Raw genomic sequence first — 22,082 nt, forward strand, 5'->3', positions numbered from 1 at the left:
CAAAAGCATCTGCCTGGCACATTGATTCACTTGTGAAGACCATTTGAAGTCGTGCTAGACAGGTGTTGGTTTGGTTATGAGTGAACAATGTAACATCTGAACCTCAATGGCTCTGTGACTCAATACTAACTACCCATATGTGCATTTTATATGACTTGCATGCGCATTTAACATGCAATATGTCTCCGGTTTTAAAGTGAACTGCATGGATCATTATTATTATGAATCACTCGCACACAGTTTGAATGCTGTTTAAAAGCTGAAGCCCCTGAGGGCAAAGCTAGAAAGCGGTTTGTGCACACACACACACACACACACACACACACACAAACAGACACACAGACTGACTGCAGCTCTACTGGCCAACAGATGGCACTAATAACTAAAGTGGTGCACTGTCTTTGAAAGGTGAGATGCATGTGGGCTGGAATTGTTTTTGGGATGCAAAACAAGAATTTCTGGATGTGTATATTCTCACACACTCAGAATCAGAAACTGACTCAGCATCTCATAGTAACTAAATAGGGTCAGCATATCTTGATTTCTATATACAGCATGGCTCCACTAAATGCTGTAAATAAAAGGGCAAAAGGTCTAGGTCATAAAATCATTTTACATACAATTTTATCCCAAATGTAAAGGTGAAGTGTAATATCTGTGCTACTAGTGTCACAATCCCCAGTCACAGCCCAGTCTCCAGCACTACAATTCCCAGAATCCCTCTTGGTCCCCACCTGCACTCACTCAATCACCCACACCTGTTTCTAATTAATCACCTCATCAGCTCCCTATATAAGCACACACCTCAGCTTCAGTCTCTGTCTGGCCTTGAACAAGGAAAGACTCTCTTACCTGTTCTCCGTGTTGCCCTGTGTGCATTCCTAGTTCTCCTCATCTGTTCCTGAAGTTATCTACCTGCAATACTTTTACCTGTTGGACCAGCTGCTGAGGTGTGTGCTATCAGGTTCCCTACACCATTTTCCATTCCTGTAAGACAAAAGAGACTGTTACCCTCATCATCATTCTCCATATTCAAGACTGAGCACTTCTACTCACCCTTTCATCCTGTGTTCACCCTGTAATCCTTAATAAAGCATTTCTGGATTCACTTAACCCCTGTTTAAAGCAGGGCTCAGTAGTTTCGGGATTTCTTCGCTGTATTCTCGCTTTTTGCTCGCAGGTTTCTCTCTAGAGCTCCCCCTACAGCTTCGGAATAGATATTTGACAACACTGTTGTAAAAACTCGTTGGCGATTCTCAGATGCCAGAGGCTAGTAGATCAACGACATCAAAGCAGATGGGACATTCTTTAAAACGTCTTCTTCATTCGGGTTCGAACAGCGTGAGGGAGCGCAATAATGACAGCATTTTAGCAGATTTCTTTTGGCCTTAAAGCAATTGTTTACATCGCGAGACCTGATATCACGCGATACTTTCTGACGCGGCGGCCCGCCGGCTCAAAGTTGCAAGTGCGGATTCTCCGCTCACTGGCACCAGGGGGGTGCGAAACGACCACCATTCAACCCGAAATAAGTAATATAACCATTCCAATGACTCCGAAGCTGTTCAGTTAAGGTAAAAAAAGTTACTTAGTTCACCTTTAAGTGTATATTTCCTGACAACTAGCGTCACCAAATATAATTAGAAAAAAAGTCTAAATGTGTGGTCACAAATTTCAGAGACAAAAAGGTCAATAGTGGGAACAATAGTGTTTATATTGTCAGTAGTGTAGTGATGTATGAAGCACCATTTAGCTTTTTACCAAGCAGCTTTCTGTTGGTAAACTTAGAAAATTTGCATTACCAGCTTAAACCCATTGCGAAATCTGTGTGGGGGAATCTTTCGCCCTCACGCAAAAGTACAGACTGTGTGGATTTCTATTGAAATACGTAGTCGCAATTCGCCCGTGAAAATACACAGAACAACAGCAAATGTGACGGCACCTTAAAGTCAGCATGAAATGAAAAATTTCAAAATGCATGTTATGTATCTTTTTGTGAACAATTCATTCGTTTCATTTTTTTTTTTTTTTTTTACCCTCATAATGTTTAATCAAAATGACATAACTGGACCTTTCATTCAAAACACCAAACTTCTCTCTGGTGACATATGCAGGACTTCTCCAGTTCACTTAAACCCCACCTCTGCTAGATCCAGTTAATCTGCCTCTACTTTCAAATGCCCACATCTTAAAATCCAATCACCAACCAAAGCATAGAACCAAGTTCCTGCCCTACATTTTTTATTTTTACGATAATCCTTTACACTGAGATGCACATCACAACACAATAGAAAAGATCTAACACTACTTCCGTATCAGAGACTTTGAGAGTATCCAAAACATTTCCCCCATCTGTCATCTTTTAGACAAACATTTAGTCCCGCCCCAAACTTACTCCATTGGCTAAATCAATGTTGTTGTGGGCTGGTTTAGATGCTCAAACAAACAGAGGAAAGGTCTTACAGGAGATCCACCACTCCTAGAGGGTCAATGGTGGTACTGTGGGGGCCAATTATTGTTAGAGCTCAACTATTTTGTTTTTTCCTGAAAAAATCTTGAGTACAAAAGCTCAATATTACATTAACCTTAACCAAAGCTGAAGATTTACCTAAATGTTTCCTTGTCCTACAACTACATATGACTCAGTATACTGTATATCAGTAATGGTTAGTTACTGAGCATAGAGCACTGAGGTATAAGAGCAATGTTTTGATAGTGCCACAGTTTCTACACCTGTCAGGAAGTCAACTATAAATGGGGTACTTATAGTTCTCACTGCATATTAAAGTGTGTATATATATATATATATATATATATATATATATATATATATATATATATATATGTTACCTGTGCTGCAAAAGTAGTCGGAATGCGCACAGGATAATTCCGAGCTACAGGCAAAACAAGTGAAAGTATAAAAGTATCTTTATGTGTATGTTTTCTGGAGGAGTACCTTTCCTTTTTCCATGAAAAACATCTGATGTGTAACATTATTTTACATGCGTGCGGTAGTCTACAGCTACAGTATCTTTCATTAATGTTAATCAAACAATTGTGGTATCGTGGGAAAAAAAGTTCAATATATATATTTCCTACAGATGTATAGGAAATATATGGTTTTGACTTGGTTTGTGCCAGATTTGGTATTATTACCAGGGATTTTAAGGGGTAGTTGCAAGGTGATTAACTCAATTTTTCTCAAAATTGACTTTGCTGACTCTGTCGACTTCAAACACGTGTAGTAGCTTAGTCATTTTTTGTCCAACAAATCATACATCATTTTGAAGGTTTTTTAATAGAGAAAGGGAAAATAACAACTCATTTTTGAAAATTTGCTCATTGTGGCTCATTTTGCCAGGACGAGTATATACACAGAGTTTATATATACACACATTACACCTTTAAGAATGAAAAACTTGAAGGTACAGGTTTACTCTTGAAATTCCTATATGTTTTGTCACATTCAGCAGGGTGACGGACCATGTTAAAACCTGGATGAGTGTGCTTTCAGATATTTATCTGTCTGCCATTACTAAGAGAGAAAGAGATAGGAAAGACAGTTAAGCCACTACTATTCAATTAGTGTGACTCATTTTGAAGGGTTTCTCGAGTTTACTTTCCCTCATTCACACTTTGACAGTGTAGACAAAGACCTGCCTCAAACTACTAAACCCTTTGCTCTTTCCACCCACATTAGGAGACCTCGTAAGATCATCTTGTCAGACAGCGATTTTATAAAGATTTCCCCAAACCCAATAGGGTTTATCGAAAAATTAGCGTTCAGTTAGCACAGGCTTGGGGAAAGGCTACCAGGACTTGCTTAATTCCCTTCCCCCAAACGCCCACATCAACACAGTAACAGTTTCAAGAAAACTGACAGAAGATAGACAGGCCAGAGGGATGTCAGACTGGTCTTGATCTCTGTCTCAAGTTCTTTGAGACATGCCAGAAACAATCCTTTCACAGAAGAACGCAGACAGGGCCACTCTGTCCTAGCCTGGGTTGAATGGGGCTGCTGAACCCAAACCTGGCCAAGTTTAAGAGAGGTATTAGGCCATGTCAAAACAAATTACCCCAGCTACTGTGCTCTAAATGGCTTTTGGTTTTCATGGAGTCATTCAAAGTGACAGGCAAAGAGCCAATGAGCTCTAATGCTCCAGAGCTGAGAGAGTAGGGCTAGTCTTTCGGTACTGAGGTCAACTGTGACATTAATATCTCCAAAAAACATCTCTTCTATTTTATATGGTGTTTATAAAACTAAAACCTAACTGGATAAATCACGTTCAAAGTCAATATACGTACAAATAACTGTGTATGAACCACATTGCCTGACAACATAAAAATATTTAGTACAGTTAGGTGTGTCATTTATATCACCAGAAAAATAAAAAATAAATATTATTTATTAAAACATTGTCATATGGGCATATAATGAAGATTTGTATTTTCATTACACATATATGGCAATATCATATTTCATATTATTTTATTATTATATACATATAGCCCCCAAAATATTATTATATTGCATATTTAAAAAATAGTATCTGTAAAACATTTAAATGAACACACTGCTGTTCAAAAATAACTATTTTCTATTTTAATATATTTTAAAATGTAATTTATTTTTGTGATGCCAAGCTGAATTGTCAGGAGCCATCACTCCAGTCTTAAGTGTCACATGATCCTTCAAAAATCTTTCTAATATGCTGATTTAGTGCTCAAGAAATATTAAGTTGTGCTGCTTGATATGTTTTTGGAAACCATTACATGTTTAAAAGATTATATGATAAATTAAATTGAAAGTTCAAAAGAACAGCATTTATTTTAAATAAAAATCTTTTGTAACGTTATAAAATCTTTTACTGTAATTTTTTTGATCATTTGTATGTGTCTGCTGAATAAAAGTATTAATTTCTTTTAAAAAACTGTTACTGACCTCTATCGTTTGAATGATAGTGTATATATTAATTTAAATACCTTTCAGTGACATAAAAATAGGCGTGCTGCAATAACTTAGAGTAATATGTGCCGTATTTTCTGTATTACTCAAAGCATACAGTACTGTACACACTGTAAAAGGTGATCAGTTGACTTGACTTAAAGTCAGGAAACTCATTGCCTTAAAATTATTAAGTAAATAAACTTCATGTAATTGAAAAAATTAGGTTAGGTGAACTTGACAATTTCATACAACTTCTTTTTTCTCTTTAACTCTTTTTAAGTCAACTGATCACTTTTTCTAGTGACGTTACATGACACATTTTTTATATAGCTGGAGGCAAACAGCTCTGATCTAGAGTTTTCTGGTATATCATAAAACTGCAATATCTTTAAACAGCAACACAAAATGGCCTTTGGAAACGATGCAATCAGACACGGTCTTCCTCTTGTATACATTTCTCTCACTTTCTTCAACTCAAAGCGTTAAAGTAGCCAGTATATGTAACCATCATAATTCACTCCAGATCAAAGTAACTTCTGTTCTAAACTTTTTAAGGCTCATTTGGTTATTGCAAGAAAGTACTGTGTATATGTTTATAAGCCCATCCAAATGTTCAAGAATGCTGCCCTCACACCTGGTCAGCTATGCATACCATAATCAAGCATGCAGTTTGGGTCTGCAAAACCACTTATTTAGCCCTCTGTCGAAGGCAATCATTTCAAACTCACTAAAACAGCATCCCAACATCCCTATATAACACATTATACCCTGCCCTAACCAGATGGCTTCTGGATTACATGACTATACAGCCAAGGGACAAAAAATCTACAGCACGGGAACCATGAACAACAACAGGCTGTCGGCAAACAATTAAACAGCCATTTTGTCTTTTGTTTTCTAATTGTGGTGTGAAAAGAGAAGAGGTGAGAGTGGAGATATTAAGTAGAGTGGCAGGGATCGAGGGCATAGCTGTCATTGCTGAAGGTTTCACTATGCGCCACTGAGACAATGTCAAACAAATTGTGGTAAATCAGCATGCTGACAGATAAAGATGAGTGACACCAATCTGGCTATGACATAAAAGTGTAAAACCAGAAGTGTTCACTCTTCCCTCACATAAACCAAAGAGTAAAACCACTACATTTATAGTGCTGGAGCATGGAAATACAATTATATGGGTCATGTCTGTTCAGCAGTATACCTTTGAACTCAGTAATGTAAAAGAAAAAAGGAATATTTCATTTTTTAATTTCATTTTATTGTTTATTTTTACAGGGACAATGCACAATTAAAAGTAATTGCACCAGAATTAGCTAATAGCTAGTTTAAATCTGCTGTCCCTGGGCAGGTAAACAAATAAAATAAAATACATTACATATACACCACATAAAACATCACAAAACATACAGGTCCAGAAATATAAAATTTAAAACCAGAATATAAAGCAGATAATGTACAACACAGTCATTAGTGGTTGCAGATCTGTTGTGATAGTAGCCAGTACTTAAGCTTATTTTTAAAAATTGAGAAGCTATTGAGGCATCGAATGTTTGTAGGTAAGGAATTCCACAACCCCACTACTCTAACTGAAAAAGCTTTTTGCCCAAAGGCTGTTTTTCTGTACTGCGGTACCAAATCTCCCCTGGCAGATGCTCTAGTCCTACCTGCACTTCCGTTATGGGTCACGCATCCCTGAAGAGGGGGTGGAGCAAGATTATTATGAATAATTTTGTACATCAGGCACACATCAGTATAAAATACAAAATTATTAAAACTTAAAAAATGTAACCTTTTCAAAATAGTACAATGATGGTAGTCCCTTGGTTTTTATCTAACACTTTCATGATTTGTTTATGAAGGGAGTACACGGGCTTAAGTGTAGTTGCATCTGCTTGTGACCAAGTTGTTATACAATACGACAAGTGAGGGAGAATCAGAGTATGTACTAAAAGAAGTGCAGCTGATTCAGAGAGCTGGTGCCTGATGTTTTTAAAATTATTCAAATTGAATTTAACATTATTTATAACCATTTTTACTTGCTTTTTAAAAGACAGGTGTTGGTCTATTATTATTCCTAAATATTTAACATGTGTCACAAATTTGATTGCTTCACCATTAAATATGATATCTGGATTCACAGAGTTTTGTTTTCGTGCAGTGAAATACGTGCATACAGTTTTACTTACATTTAGAGACAAACAAGACTCATTCAACCAATTTAAGACTTTCACCATTGCAGATGACAGTTTGTTTGCAGCTAGTTCTTTAGTTCTTGCATGAGTAAAAAGCACAGTATCATCTGCATACATTATAACATTTACACCTGGACATAATTGAGGCAGATCATTAATATAAATACTAAATAAAATCGGTCCTAAAATTGACCCCTGAGGAACCCCCGTAGGACAGCTAGCAAATGAAGAGCATTTATCAGCCACTCTTGTGCATTGACTTCTATTACTGAGGTATGATTTCATCCACATCAAGGCAGCATCTGATAAATTAAAATTCTGAAGTTTTGACATACGTGTCAATATACGTGTAATTTTGGGAAGTATTTTTAGGATATTTAATTTTATTCTATCAATCAATAAATTCCACTAGAAACAAACTTTGTTGTATTATTTTATTTTAATACTGTGAAGCTGCTTTGATACAATCTGTATTGTGAAAAGCGCTATACAAATATACTTGATTTGATTTGATTTGATTTTTATAAATGGCCATTCCATGCTCTGTTCACACAAAATTTTATCAATTAAACTTAGTAAAGAGCTATATATATATATATAAGTTATTTATGATCCACATAATGTACTTTATAAAGACTTGCAGGCAAAGGAAAAAGCATGGGATGAAGTTGCAGTGGCTCTTGGTGCCGGCAAGTCATTTAAAAGTGTTTCTGACAACCTTTCCCTGGCCCACGAGCGAACAACTCAATATAGAAAGGTAAATAGAATAGACAGATTAATATAGCACACGTACAACATATACATCTATGATGTGTATGATTTTGTTGAATTTTTTACTTTTTTTTTTTCTCGAGAATTTGCTCATTTACAATTACTATAGACCCCTTTTGCGCTGACGTCACAGTTACGTCACGGCGCTAGCTGGAGGCAAAACAGAGTGAAAACTGGAGGCGGCCAATACAAACCAGCACAGATTGGACTACATAATAAGGAGCTTAAATTACTATTATTATTATTAAATGTCATCTTGTTGTGTTGTTGGGTTCTAGAATCAACGGAGTACAGGCTCCAATTTTACATTTTATCGCATAATGTTTTCTAAATGATTGTGATTATTTGTGAATCATCTATGATTGTTGTTTTGATTGATTGGGACTAGACTTTTTGAAGAACCTGGTAAGAAAGGGTAATCAAATACATAGTTAAAAAATGAATATGCTGTATCTTGAATTTTTATGTCAAGAAAATATTCACATAATTACAATTGCACCGTAATGTCACTCTTTACATTGTCGTCTTCTGGCCTTGGCGCTGGCTTGGCAGAACTGCGGATCGTACACACACGTCTTGTACAGTCCAACTTACCGAAATGTATATTCCTCATACATAATATCGATCAATCAGTGTTTTTCAACCGCGGAAAGGGGTCAATAAAACAGCTGGAGAACAATTGTCACATAACATTTACCTCAGGAAAGTCAATTAATGACCATAATATAGGCTATAGCATGTTTGTTGGATAGGAAAAAAAAAGAGCTATATAGAGTATTTTGCTAAATATGTGTACTACATTACATATTTAGTATACTTTTACTTATATCATTAAATAAAGTTGTTATTATAATAAAAATGCATTATGTTTAATTTGAGTTATTTTTAACCCTAAATAATAATACTACCAGCTGATAGGGCTCTCTGTATTTTTACAGCATTATGTGAGTTTTTTTTTTTTCTTGAGAAAAATTAACGCCTATCTTGTGTACCTAATATTTATCCAAATGAGTCAATATTGAATCAAATCACAAGAATTGAATTGAAATCGTGAAATGTGTGTCAAGCAATTCTAAAAAAACGTAGCTTACCAGAAATTGTACCATGTAAACATTGTAACATGTTTCTGTTTAGTTACTAAAATGTTTTGACAATCACAATACTTATTGTGATGAAGATTTTCCAGGCGTTATCTGAAACCTTATTCTCTGTTGGGTTCCATCGTAACTGTTAGTTTGTGTAGTGCTAAACTTTGTGTGTTCTCTGCTTTCCATCTTCATTTTGGAGTAAATATGCAGGGTTTAAAGGGGAAGGTTTTTTAAATTTCTCCTCTCCATCCTTTACTTCCCTGTAGATTAACTTTACCTGCCTATCCACCATTCAGTCGGTAAATTTTTTTTTCGTTCTCTTTTAAAGATCGAATGGGGGGCCCCATATATACCTTCGCCTTGGGCCCCCAATTTGCTAAATCCGCCACTGCTTGTACGTGACCATTCAGCACATAGTTATAGGCATCTAAAGATGTATATGCCCTCAGTTTCTCTTTACGCTCAGTTTCTCTATCGGGCAGGTGCAGAGCAGGCTTCTCAACCGGAGGTAGCGTTAACGTTAATCCTGTCAGATCGTCCATCCATTAACTGAGTGTACGGGTCGCCCAATCTGGTTCCGTCCGTTAAAATTAACTTTTGCAAATAACAATCGCGGCCCTGGACAGTGAGTGACCTTGCACATTAAGATAAAATTGGATTTTCTCCAGTCATTGTTAAAAAACAAGCTAACAAAACTGGCAAACTAACGTTAGTGAAGCGGCCAGAGGGATCTTTCTGCCTCCAGCTAAGCCCCGCCCACACAAATACGTCACCATGTTTACCAACTGTAAAAGGGTCTATTAACAATGTTTATGATGGGTAATGTTTGCAAATTAGATGTGTATCAGATATTTCAACAATCTAAATGATTTCGTAAAGTTTTTCTCTTTTGCAGAACGCTTTTCATGGAGATGAGTGCTAATATGTAATAAATATGCAGATAATATATAATTATAAATATAATTCAAGTATCAATTACCTATCAAAATGTATTTATTCAAAAAAATATACAAAATCTGTCAAAGTACTTAGTTGACCACAACCTCAAAAACCTGTACACAAGCCGCGGTTCAGCTGCGCGCGACAAACACTGCCAGTGTGAAAGCAAAACAGGTGTGTGCTGCTCCCGCTCACCATAAGCACTGCTTCTGCCCTGCCTCCGCTCTGCTAACGCATGCAGTGTGAAACCAGTGTGACACTGAGCGTGAGCTTGTGAGGCTCCGCCCTCTGTGTGGAAGCAGCAGCTCATTAGCATTTAAAGGGATACACACTAAAACAGCATGTTTTTCTGAGCCCCAAAAAGTGACAAAACATGCTGTAAAAAATGATCTGTTGGGTATTTTCACATACACACTCTGAGGACATCAGAGACTTATTTTACATCTTGTGAAAAGGGGCATAATAATTTTTGTATGGTTGTTTTTTGTATGATATTTTTTGTATGTTTGTATAATGTTATATACACTGATGTTTGTGCATGTATACACTGATGTTTGTGCAGCTGTTTCCTACCAAATGATGTCACTTCCTGGAGGATGAGGTATACTGTATATATATATATATATATATATATATATATATATATATATATATATGATGTCATTAGGGGAAAAATAAAAAATATGAATTCTAAAACATACCCATGTGGACATAGAGGCTATATATTTATATATATATATATATATATATTAGAATTCTTTTTCTTTCTTTTTTTTCCTAATGACATCATCCTCCAGGAAGTGACATTTTGTAGAACACAACAGCACAAACATTGTTTATATTTTACCTTATATATGACTGGGACAGGAAAATGCACTGCTTAGTAAGAATGACCCAAGTGCGATCTGACACACGTACTAACAAACAGAATATTTTAGCTCATGGTAAATATGTATTATATTGTACAACAGCAACATATTTAATGTGAAATAAATGATTAGTTACGTTTTAACTATGCAACACTCTTCAGTTCTCATTACTAAATGGCATCACGGCACAGGTGTATGGAAGCCCGTTTCCGCCACATTGAGTAAAAGAAATAAAGATTCTTTAAGTCATAATAATGAGAAACTTTCTCATAATTATGACTTAACATCTCGTAATAATGAGAAACTTTCTCATAATAATGACTTAACATCTCGTAATAATGAGAAACTTTCTCATAATAATGAGAAACTTTCTCATAATTATGACTTAACATCTCGTAATAATGAGAAACTTTCTCATAATAATGACTTAACATCTCGTAATAATGAGAAACTTTCTCATAATAATGACTTAACATCTCATAATAATGAGAAACTTTCTCGTAATAATGACTTATTTTCTCGCACTTCTACGCATGCGCAAAGCAGCGGAGCAGAAGGGCGTGCCACACTAGCGACATCCCCTGGTCAAAGCCGTGTAAATGCATCACAGCAAATGGCACGCTCTGCAATGAATAACATTAATGATAAATGATCAGTATATGAGACGGGCTTCCATACTAGGTAGTCTTTTATTCATTTGTAATATTCATTTGTATTTTTGTGTATGAACAAGTAGCAACACAGAAGGGTGATCCATGGATTTCAAATAGATGGAGGAATGATAAGACAGTACACCTTTCCAAATCTGTTTAAGAACACTTCATCTGGAAATCTGTGTAAGGGTCCATTCATACAGAATGCGCTTTTTCATTGCTTTTCTAGGCAAACGCGCACTAGACGGATGTTGCGCTCGCTCTTCTGCAGCGTCTCGCGCATGACACGGCGTTCTAAAAACGCGGCGCTCAATTGAAAAGAAGTTCAGCTTTTAAAAACACGTCTCGACCTTGCGTTTTCCCCCATTCCACTGCCCACTTATGTTTAAATGTCCCCAAAGTCATAAACATCTTAAAGGTGATTTCTGTAGGCCTATTGATATCTTCCAGATGAACCTGCACATCAAATATCCTAGAAGCATCTGCAAAATACGTGTTATATTAACACACATGTGTTACACTTAAACTTGACGAATAAATGTAATATTCCAACTTTAATCTGATAGTTTTGTAAATTCATGTAACAATTTCCATCGGTGTGCACAAGCAGGCGTCCTTCGTTACCATGGTAACCGTCCTGCTTCTGCATTCCACTTTCACACCTTATCGTGCGCATGGAAAAGTATGGAAGATATAGGCCTACTGAAGATGTTATTTAATGATACTACAGACTGCACTTAGTAGATCAAACTGACTTTAATGAAAACAACTGTTTTGCAGAGCGTGCCATGTTTGCTGTGATGCATTTACACGGCTTTGACCAGCGGATGTCGCTAGTGTGGCAGGCCCTTCTGCTCCGCTGCTTTGCGCATGCGTAGAAGTGCGAGAAAATAAGTCATTATTACGAGAAAGTTTCTCATTATTATGAGATGTTAAGTCATTATTTCGAGAAAGTTTCTCATTATTACGAGATGCTAAGTCATTATTATGAGAAAGTTTCTCATTATTACGAGATGTTAAGTCATTATTACGAGAAAGTTTCTCATTACGAGATGTTAAGTCATTATTACGAGAAAGTTTCTCATTATTACGAGATGTTAAGTCATTATTACGAGAAAGTTTCTCATTATTACGAGATGTTAAGTCATTATTTCGAGAAAGTTTCTCATTATTACGAGGTGTTAAGTCATTATTACGAGAAAGTTTCTCATTATTACGAGATGTTAAGTCATTATTACGAGAAAGTTTCTCATTATTACGAGATGTTAAGTCATTATTTCGAGAAAGTTTCTCATTATTACGAGATGTTAAGTCATTATTTCGAGAAAGTTTCTCATTATTACGAGATGTTAAGTCATTATTTCGAGAAAGTTTCTCATTATTACGAGATGTTAAGTCATTATTACGACTCGTAATAATGACTTAACATCTCGTAATAATGAGAAACTTTCTCGAAATAATGACTTAACATCTCGTAATAATGAGAAACTTTCTCATAATTATGACTTAACATCTCGTAATAATGAGAAACTTTCTCATAATAATGACTTAACATCTCGTAATAATGAGAAACTTTCTCATAATAATGAGAAACTTTCTCATAATTATGACTTAACATCTCGTAATAATGAGAAACTTTCTCGAAATAATGACTTAACATCTCGTAATTTACGAGATGTTAAGTCATTATTTCGAGAAAGTTTTTCATTATTACGAGATGTTAAGTCATTATTTCGAGAAAGTTTCTCATTATTACGAGATGTTAAGTCATTATTACGAGAAAGTTTCTCATTATTACGAGATGTTAAGTCATTATTACGAGAAAGTTTCTCATTACGAGATGTTAAGTCATTATTACGAGAAAGTTTCTCATTATTACGAGATGTTAAGTCATTATTATGAGAAAGTTTCTCATTATTACGAGATGTTAAGTTATTATTTCGAGAAAGTTTCTCATTATTACGAGATGTTAAGTCATTATTTCGAGAAAGTTTCTCATTATTACGAGATGTTAAGTCATTATTACGAGATGTTAAGTCATTATTTCGAGAAAGTTTCTCATTATTACGAGATGTTTAAGTCATAATTACGAGAAAGTTTCTCATTATTTTGAGATGTTAAGTCATTATTACGAGAAAGTTACTCATTATTATGAGAAGGTTTCTCATTATTATGAGATGTTAAGTCATTATTATGAGAAAGTTTCTCATTATTATGACTTAAATAATCTTTTTTTTTTACTCAACGTGGCGGAAACGGGCTTCCATACAGGTGGACATGAACTCGACTATCATCAGTTTATTTGTGTAGGCAAATAAAGACACAGCAAGACGGATGAGACCCAGACTCAGTGGGTCTCCTCTGGGAAACATGAACAACAGGCTGCATCGCTCCTCACTGTGACAGGTGCCTTTCATATGTGTTGTTGATGGCACAAGTCAGCCAGTTCAGTCTCTCTAGAGTATTCACATTACGGTCTAATTACATGGAACCCCTCTCCCCACTCTCTGAGCCATATTACCCATCAACTACTCAAGCTATTGACTTTAGAGAAGGCTTAAAAATGTGCCGTTCCTGTCCATTAGCAGAGGTGGGGATTTAGATCAGAGTAGGCCATGGTGTCACTATGACCCTAAAGTTAAAAGCCTAATGTAAAGAACTATGCACTGAAATGGTCAAAATACATTTCCAGACCAACAAACAACTGATGGTGTTTAGGTACATAATATATTGTAGTAAATAAACCTTATTCAGTATTGTAGAGGAAAACTGTGATCATCAATGCTGTAGAGCAACCCGAATCACTTCAAAACATACCAAACAAAATGCTATGAAAAATACAGAGAAATTGAACAAAACATTTTTTAAGTCTTGGACTCACAGGAGTATGTAAAGAACAAAAGAAATAACATATACAATATTTTATATTAGGCTATATGCTACCATTTAAAAGTTGTATTTTTTTACGAAATCAATTCTTTTTTTTAAGCAAAGAGGCAGTAAATTGATCAAAAGTGACAATGAAGATGTATACTGTTACATAAATGAACTTTCTATTCATCAAATAATCATGAAACTGTTTTCAAGATTGATAATAAGAAATGCTTCTTAAACACAAAATCAGCATATTAGAATGCTTTCTGAGATACTTGAGAATGCATTTCACAATATTGTTTCTTTCAGAAACATTTCTAAAAAATAGCTTATCAACCCCAAACATTTGAACACTAGTGTATACACACACACTTCCCATAGACATAATGATTTTTATACGGTACAAATTGTATCCACCTACATTAAGCCTACCCATCACAGAAAACTTTCTGCATTTCTACATTTTCAAAACACTTTTAGTATGACTTAAAACAAAAACAAAAAAAATAAAAATAATAGGCTACTACTATTAATGTGGGGATATTTGGTCCCCATGACGTAGGGAATACCAGGTACACGCACACACACACACCTACTCACAAGTTTGATATTTTATGTAATATTAAGAAATTAATCAGATTCAATCAGATGAATCTGGGAACAGGGCAAGCCTCTTGACTGCATTCAGAGTACAGTATACTGTTATCAGTGGAGTTAATATGCCTGTAAACGTACCTCTTGTCTAATTCCGTTGTGCTCTGTCTGTGTTAACACAAGAACGCATCCTGTGTGAATGAAAATGTGTAAATCTGTCATGTTTTAGCATATCTGATGTATTTTCCAGATCATGTCTCTTCATTAAATGTGTCACCCAGAATCAACTGTAGCATGTAGTGCAGAAACCATATAAGCTCTCACTATGTGAGCGGGGCACACAAAGTCTTTGTAGGATTCCAGAATCTCAGTCTTGTTTCCCATGATGAACATTTGACATTTTAGGACAGATGTGTCCAGTCCTTCCTCTCATTCTGTTTTCCTTTGAGACCCTGAAACCAAATCTATGAGTGCAGTCATGTGCCACTGTCCTGTGTAACTCTGTTCTACCACTGTTAGCTGTCCTGTTGCCCGGAGACCAAATGTTTTGTAGCCATGTTTTTATTTTCAGCCTGGGTCAGTCTGGACCTGCATCAGTGAAAAGTATTCAGATTCATCTGCCATACCACAGTGGGAGGCCCTGCTTTTACCAGCAGTACTTAAAACATGATACCAATCTGTGTGCTAGAGTCTCAATAGCCCTCAGTGTTTATTCTCTCTGAAAAGACTCTCCTGCAACGAACTCCTTCTTCTGCATACTGGAAATCAAACTAAAACAAGCTTGCTGACTAGCTAGTGTACTTCCTGGCAGGGATAATAGACCACTTGGCCAATATTGTACAGATTAGCTACAATGCTTTAATCCTGTAAAGCCTGACATATGAAATAATACTCGAAAATATATTTTTAATGGAATAATTATTAAATTCAGTTTTTTGTTGAGTATTATATTTGATATATCAGGATTTTATGGCTCATATAGTATGATATTTAAGAATATAATGCTCATACTCAAAGAGGGAAAACAAATATTCCCAATAGGCCCAAACTGAGCAAAAATATGTAATTTGGTGCAGTTGCTGATATTTACAGTACATGGCCAAAAAGCAAGAAAAAAATTCTACAGGCTTGTAATGTAAACAGTTTAGCAGACTACTTGCATAAAATGCATATAAATATCAGTTGTCACTCTATACCTCCAAATAACATGTCTTAAGATGATATTTAAATGCTTTGTTTTAAAAGCTCTGTAGTTTTCATTGTGGGGGCAAAACATAAAATGCAGTGCAACAATGATGAATGAGAGATAAAATAAACGTTCCTCAAAAGCCTGATGCATCATTTTTTACTCACATTTTAACATGTTTTTTCTAAAAAAAAATATATTATGTATGTGGAAAAACAAGTAAATCTATGTTGCTTCAGTCCAGTGAACAAGTGTTCATGTTTAAATATTATAAAAAATACCAAATGTACTCTTACTTTATAAAAATCAGTAAAGATTTCAAAGCAAAAAGACATGTGCCACGACCTGAAGATGGGCATTTTTTAAATGATACTAAAAGGCCTTTTACTTGTTAAAAATGAATAATTCGTGGCGGTGCGCCACAGAATCAACACCGGCCGCCACATATTACGTTTCGTTATTCTTTTTTTTTTTTACGCTATTTAAAACACGCAGTGTATTCGTTCAGCTGCATTTCCTTTCCCTGCTCTCCCTCCGTCTCTCTGTCACTCACGCGTCTCTCTCACATACATACATACATACGAGGTTGTCGAGGTCAAAACACTATAAAAGCTGTTATGTAATTTTTAGGGTGTTAAATGTGTGGATTTTGGGTTGGGTGTGTGGATTTTGTGAAGGTGTGAAACATTTTTGATTAATATTTAATATAATAAAGTTCTGTGTAACAAATTATTAACAAAGGAATTATTTTGATAAATAATCCCTATCCCCATATCCCTAAACCTAACCCAACCCATAAGTTTTAAATCCCTAAAATCAGAGGGAAACATTGATGTACTGTAGAAGCACCTAACCCTGGTGGTAAGCCTAAACTTGACACAAACTGTAAACTTGTCTCTCAAATCTGATTGGTTGATTGGAATGTTGTTCCAGGGCCAACGAAGATGTTGATCCAGGAACAAGTTGCACATAGTAAAATCACATTTACCATTGTATTTTTTTTATCAAAATGGTTTTCTTTCATTCTCGGTTTTGTTTCTTTCTTTCTCCACCTAATTTTTACCCTTTTTCTCCTCCCCTCACTCTTTCTCTTCAGTCTCTCTTCTCATCAATAAAATATCCGTTTGTGTCAGGCTTTTTTCCCCAGACAAAAGCAACAGGGCCGCCCGCGTTCTGTGGCTAACCAGAGAAATGACTGATCGCAGCTGCAGAGCAACTGACCATGTTAACCGCTGGGGTGTGTGATGGCAGGGCGATCCCTCTCACTGACGTTAGCAATGAGCTTACTGAAAGGCTCACTGCAGCCCTGCTGTGCCCAAAAATAGCTACAGCAGCGCTTCAAAAGGCCCATGCTGACAAATTATGATGACGAATCATAGGGGGTTAACCGAAACAGTATTGATTCTATTCATCTATTCGACGAGGAAGGTCTATGTGAGCTGCTGCGGAAGAGGAAAAAGGCAATTCGGCCTTTTCATATTATAGCAAAACCACTAGGAAGCACTATGTGAATGTCATACTATATTCGCCGCAAGTCTTTGTAGCTATATGTGCAGGATTTTGTAGAGATTTCTTCATGGTTATGTTTAGTGTACATACTGTAAGTACTGTGTCTACACTACCGTTCAAAAGTTTGGGGTTGGTAAGATTTTTTAATGTTTTGGAAAAAGTCTCTTAAGCTGACTAAAGCTGCATTCATTTGATAAAAAAAAAATACAGTAAAACAAACAGAAATATTGTGAAATATCGCAATTTAATTTTGTATTTTTATACATTTTAAAATTTAATTTATTCCTGTGTTGCAAAGTTGAATTTTCAGCATCATTACTCCAGTCTTCAGTGTCACATGATCCTTCAGAAATCATTCAAATATGCTGATTTGCTGCTCAAGAAACATTAGCCTAATTATTATGTTGAAAATAGTTGTGCTGCCTAATATTTTTGTAGAAATCATAATACATAAAGTATTTTCAGGATACTTCGATGAACATAAGGTTCAAAAGAACAGCATTTTTTTGTAACAATGTAAACATCTTTACTGTTTTTAATCATTTTAATGCATCCTTGCTGAATAATAGTATGAATTCCTTTAAAATAAAATAAAATCGTACTTTTAAACAGTAGTGTAAGTGTCTATTAAATTTTTTAAACCTTTTTTTTTGTATACGTGTTGATAAAACTGTCACACAATCAAGTCACAAATATATTCCCAAATACAATTTGTTCATAAACAGTACATTGCTAATAAACACTTTTTATCATTTAATTAATGACTTAAAAATAACAATAAAAAAATTTAATTTACCAAAAACTTCTAATTTATCTGAAATATCACTATTGCCACAACAGGCTGTCGGATTTGACTGATCAACCACAGAACACAGGGACAATACACATTCAGTAGCTAAGAATTTTTTTAACAGAGTGAGAAGAAAGAGAAAAGAGAGTGAAAACACTCCGTCTGGGTGTCCCGCATGATAAAACGAAGCTTTTGAGCTGAGAGGATGACTGCAGAGCTGATGAGGTCAGAATGAAATGAATCCCTCCATTAGGAGAGATATGAGAGAGAGCAGCTGCTATAGCCGTGACCCACCGTGCGTGCACACACACACACACCAGCGTGGGCTTTAGGCCTCTCAGTTAGCATGAGCTCATAGCCACTGCTATGGACACAGAGCTCTCTTTGACCCAGCACTCCAACCTGACTGCCCTCCTGCCAAACCATCAGTGCCTAAGAAGAAAGAGCCTTTATTCCCCCCTTAGAGAAAACTGGGGGGGGGGGGGGGGGACAGAGTCTAATTTTTTATATATATATATATATATATAACTCTAGCTTTTACCGAGCATATACAGGGAGAGCTGGATGAAGAAGAGAAGGTATTTGAGGCGGGTGGTTTGGCTGACCAAGCAGTGACCCGCTAATGAGTGGCGCTGGGTGCCAGCCGCTATGCCAAACTCCCACTCATTCCTGCACAATGATGCAAAATCAGACATTCTCATGGGTAATTATGGCTCAGATCCCTTTCATACTGTAAAATGCTGTTATATTTTAGCCTGGGTGTCCGCACAGATGAAAAGCATAACATGGTTAGGTGACGATTTGTCTTGTAGCGTGTTTACCGTCAGGGTTCGAAGCGAGGACTACAAAGAAGCGTGTCTGACACCTAACAGAGGGGTTTAACGCAGACAGTGGCCCCCGGATCATGTTCCTGCGGGGAAACGGTGCCAGAGATTCTTTGCGAACGTACGGTTTCTATTGCTTCCTGATCAGCGTACAGACAAAATGTGTAGCTTGGCTGTGTTAATGCTACAGCATCCTTAGCCTTCCAGGAAAACAATTAAGAGATTTTTTTTTTTTTTAACATACAGGTACAAGATCAAGACAATGATCACATGCTAGGATAGACACCATGAATGGGACTCATTCGCCCTCGAGCATGCATTTTTCACCGATCACTTTACACCTCATTTAATCCATTTAGTTTGCGTATTTACCTCTGAATGCAACAACATGCACAATGAATGACATTCGGAAGTCATCGTTAGGGAAGCTACTTTAAAACTTTATCTTGCCAAAGCACAAGCATCTTACATAAATCTATTAAATATAAAATGATTTATGCTTCCCTTTTGGAAAAAGTAGCTAGTTAGACTACAAGCAAAATACAATAAAGCTACAATAGAGGGGGCAATATTCTGTAATTGTGCAATGAAAATTTAGATAGTTTATAATTTAATCAGAGCCATGTTTTCCTAGCACAAAAATAACCTTTTGAGCTCTTTGCGAGTGAACGCAAAGATTTTGCGAGGGAACACAAAGCTTCTAAGGAATCCAAAAGCATTGACAAATATTGTTTTCCTTAATATAATTTATTTTTCCTTCACCGTGTTTTTCCTTTATCAAGGAAAAATATCAATTAGGCTGATAAAACTTAAAAGGATACATTTACAATAAATAGAACTAAAAAACTAGAAAACATCTGAAATGTATTAAACTGAAAACATAGCAATGAAAAGCAGCATTTCCCTAAATATTGTGCTGTAAATTATTTAAAGCAGGGACACATTTTTTATCCGTTCTGTTGCATGAATTATCCGAATGAATCAATTACCCATTCCAATGTTCCATTAAAAAGACTGTATTTACTCGCTAGTTTACTTAGTTATTCTAGTGTATCTAACTTTACTTAATTGTTCCTAACATTGATGACAATACAGCACTGATCATCAAGTTTGCAAGCAAGCCAGTGACTGACTTTAGTCACAAAAACATGCTCAATCTGCTATAGTGAAAGCCAAAAAAGTAAAGAAGGCCAGAGTGCGAATTACCCCACCATAATTGGGGGGTACTGCTCCTTCACTTCTTCTATGACCATCATGGTTCACTACCATATCAATCCCCACCGTGATCGTCAAGTGCAACGTGTTGTGTAACACACATACAAGGTCTAAACATGCGACAAACTGATAATCAGTAGGCTACAGAATGGCATTAGGCAGTAGGCATTGTTATTATATATCCAAAAGAAAACTGTTTTGATCAACTCCCAAAAGTTAGAAGTTAAGTGCACTGAAATACCATTCTAATTACTAGTAAAAGTAATACCTTTACAAGAAGCCTACTGCCTATTTCAGGGTTTTTCCTGGCTCAAAATGAGGCGGAGGTGGTAAAATCATAATAATGTATTTTAATAATAAGATAATTAAATGTGTATTTTTTTTGTAGATCATCATAAAGCCTAATGCCCACATTTTTTTGTTGGTGGAGCTCGGTATCTCTAGGGGGGTCCGGGGGCATGCCCCCCCTGAAGAAAATTTTATAAATTTTAAAAATAAATTCATTAATCTGGTGCACTTTGAGTCACCCGAATCCACTATTAAAAATAAATAATCCACCCACAAACCGCCTATATTCTTTGATTTAGCTATCTGCATCTGATCATCACATTACAATTATTCAAATTCTCAGTATTAAGCATATGGTAAAATATCACACTGAAGTAGGCTGATTTAAAATTAACATTTATTTAAAATAATAGTTCTTCTTTTGGCAAAATTACATTTCCTTAATAGCCTAAACAGAGGCTTTACTCCCTTCAAGCTTAAATTGACAATGTTTCATTACATCACTGTTTGAAAACACTCAGAATAATTTTTTGTACCTTTATAAAGGGCATTTTCCCCTAATTTTATTAAATGTATGCTCCATCTTTCATTTCAAGTTCTTAAATTTGATAAATATATTCAATTAAAATAATTAGACACTAGGCTGTTACCAATAAAATTAAATAATTTACATTGAACAATTATAACTGTATTAAATTAGATTATTTTAAATATTTTTGAATATACAAATAAGGAATGTTGAAAAGAATGATACTTTATGAAACTAGCGTTTTGTCATTCAACATTGACACTTGCTTGAGAAGTTGAAGTCGTTCTCTATCTCCGTTGCTTCTAGCCACGGTGGTTAAAAATGGTACGGTCCACAATAGGGGTGTCTGAAATTGCTTTACATTAAAATGTTCCTACAGTGAAAATAGGAGTTGACTTGTATTGTAACTGTAATTATATTTTTTTCACAATATCAGAAAAATTATCTGACCCCCCCAAAACTGATATTTCTGTCCCTTTGGGGTTGTAATTCGAACTATGAAGAAGGCCAAAACCAAAGCTGTGTTAAAATCAATAGTGCACTTGAACTTGAATCCTATGTGGTATGTCAAATCCAGCTATGCAGGCTTCATAGAATCTGACGGTGCTCTTCCCTTTTTTCTACACATCAAACATGACCGTGCTGGCAGACTGTCAGTCATTTTAACTCAGGCATTTTATTTTTCTCTCTCTTTTTCTTTCTAGAGCATGTGAGGAGAAAAGAAAAAAACGGTAAGACGGTGACATTGGACAGTACCTAAAATAAGACAGCTTTTAATTTCAGCTTATAATTTTAAAGCTACTGCACAAAAAG

This window comes from Abramis brama (assembly GCF_963993115.1).
Source record: "Abramis brama genome assembly, chromosome: 5".
Taxonomy (NCBI): Eukaryota; Metazoa; Chordata; class Actinopteri; order Cypriniformes; family Leuciscidae; genus Abramis; species Abramis brama.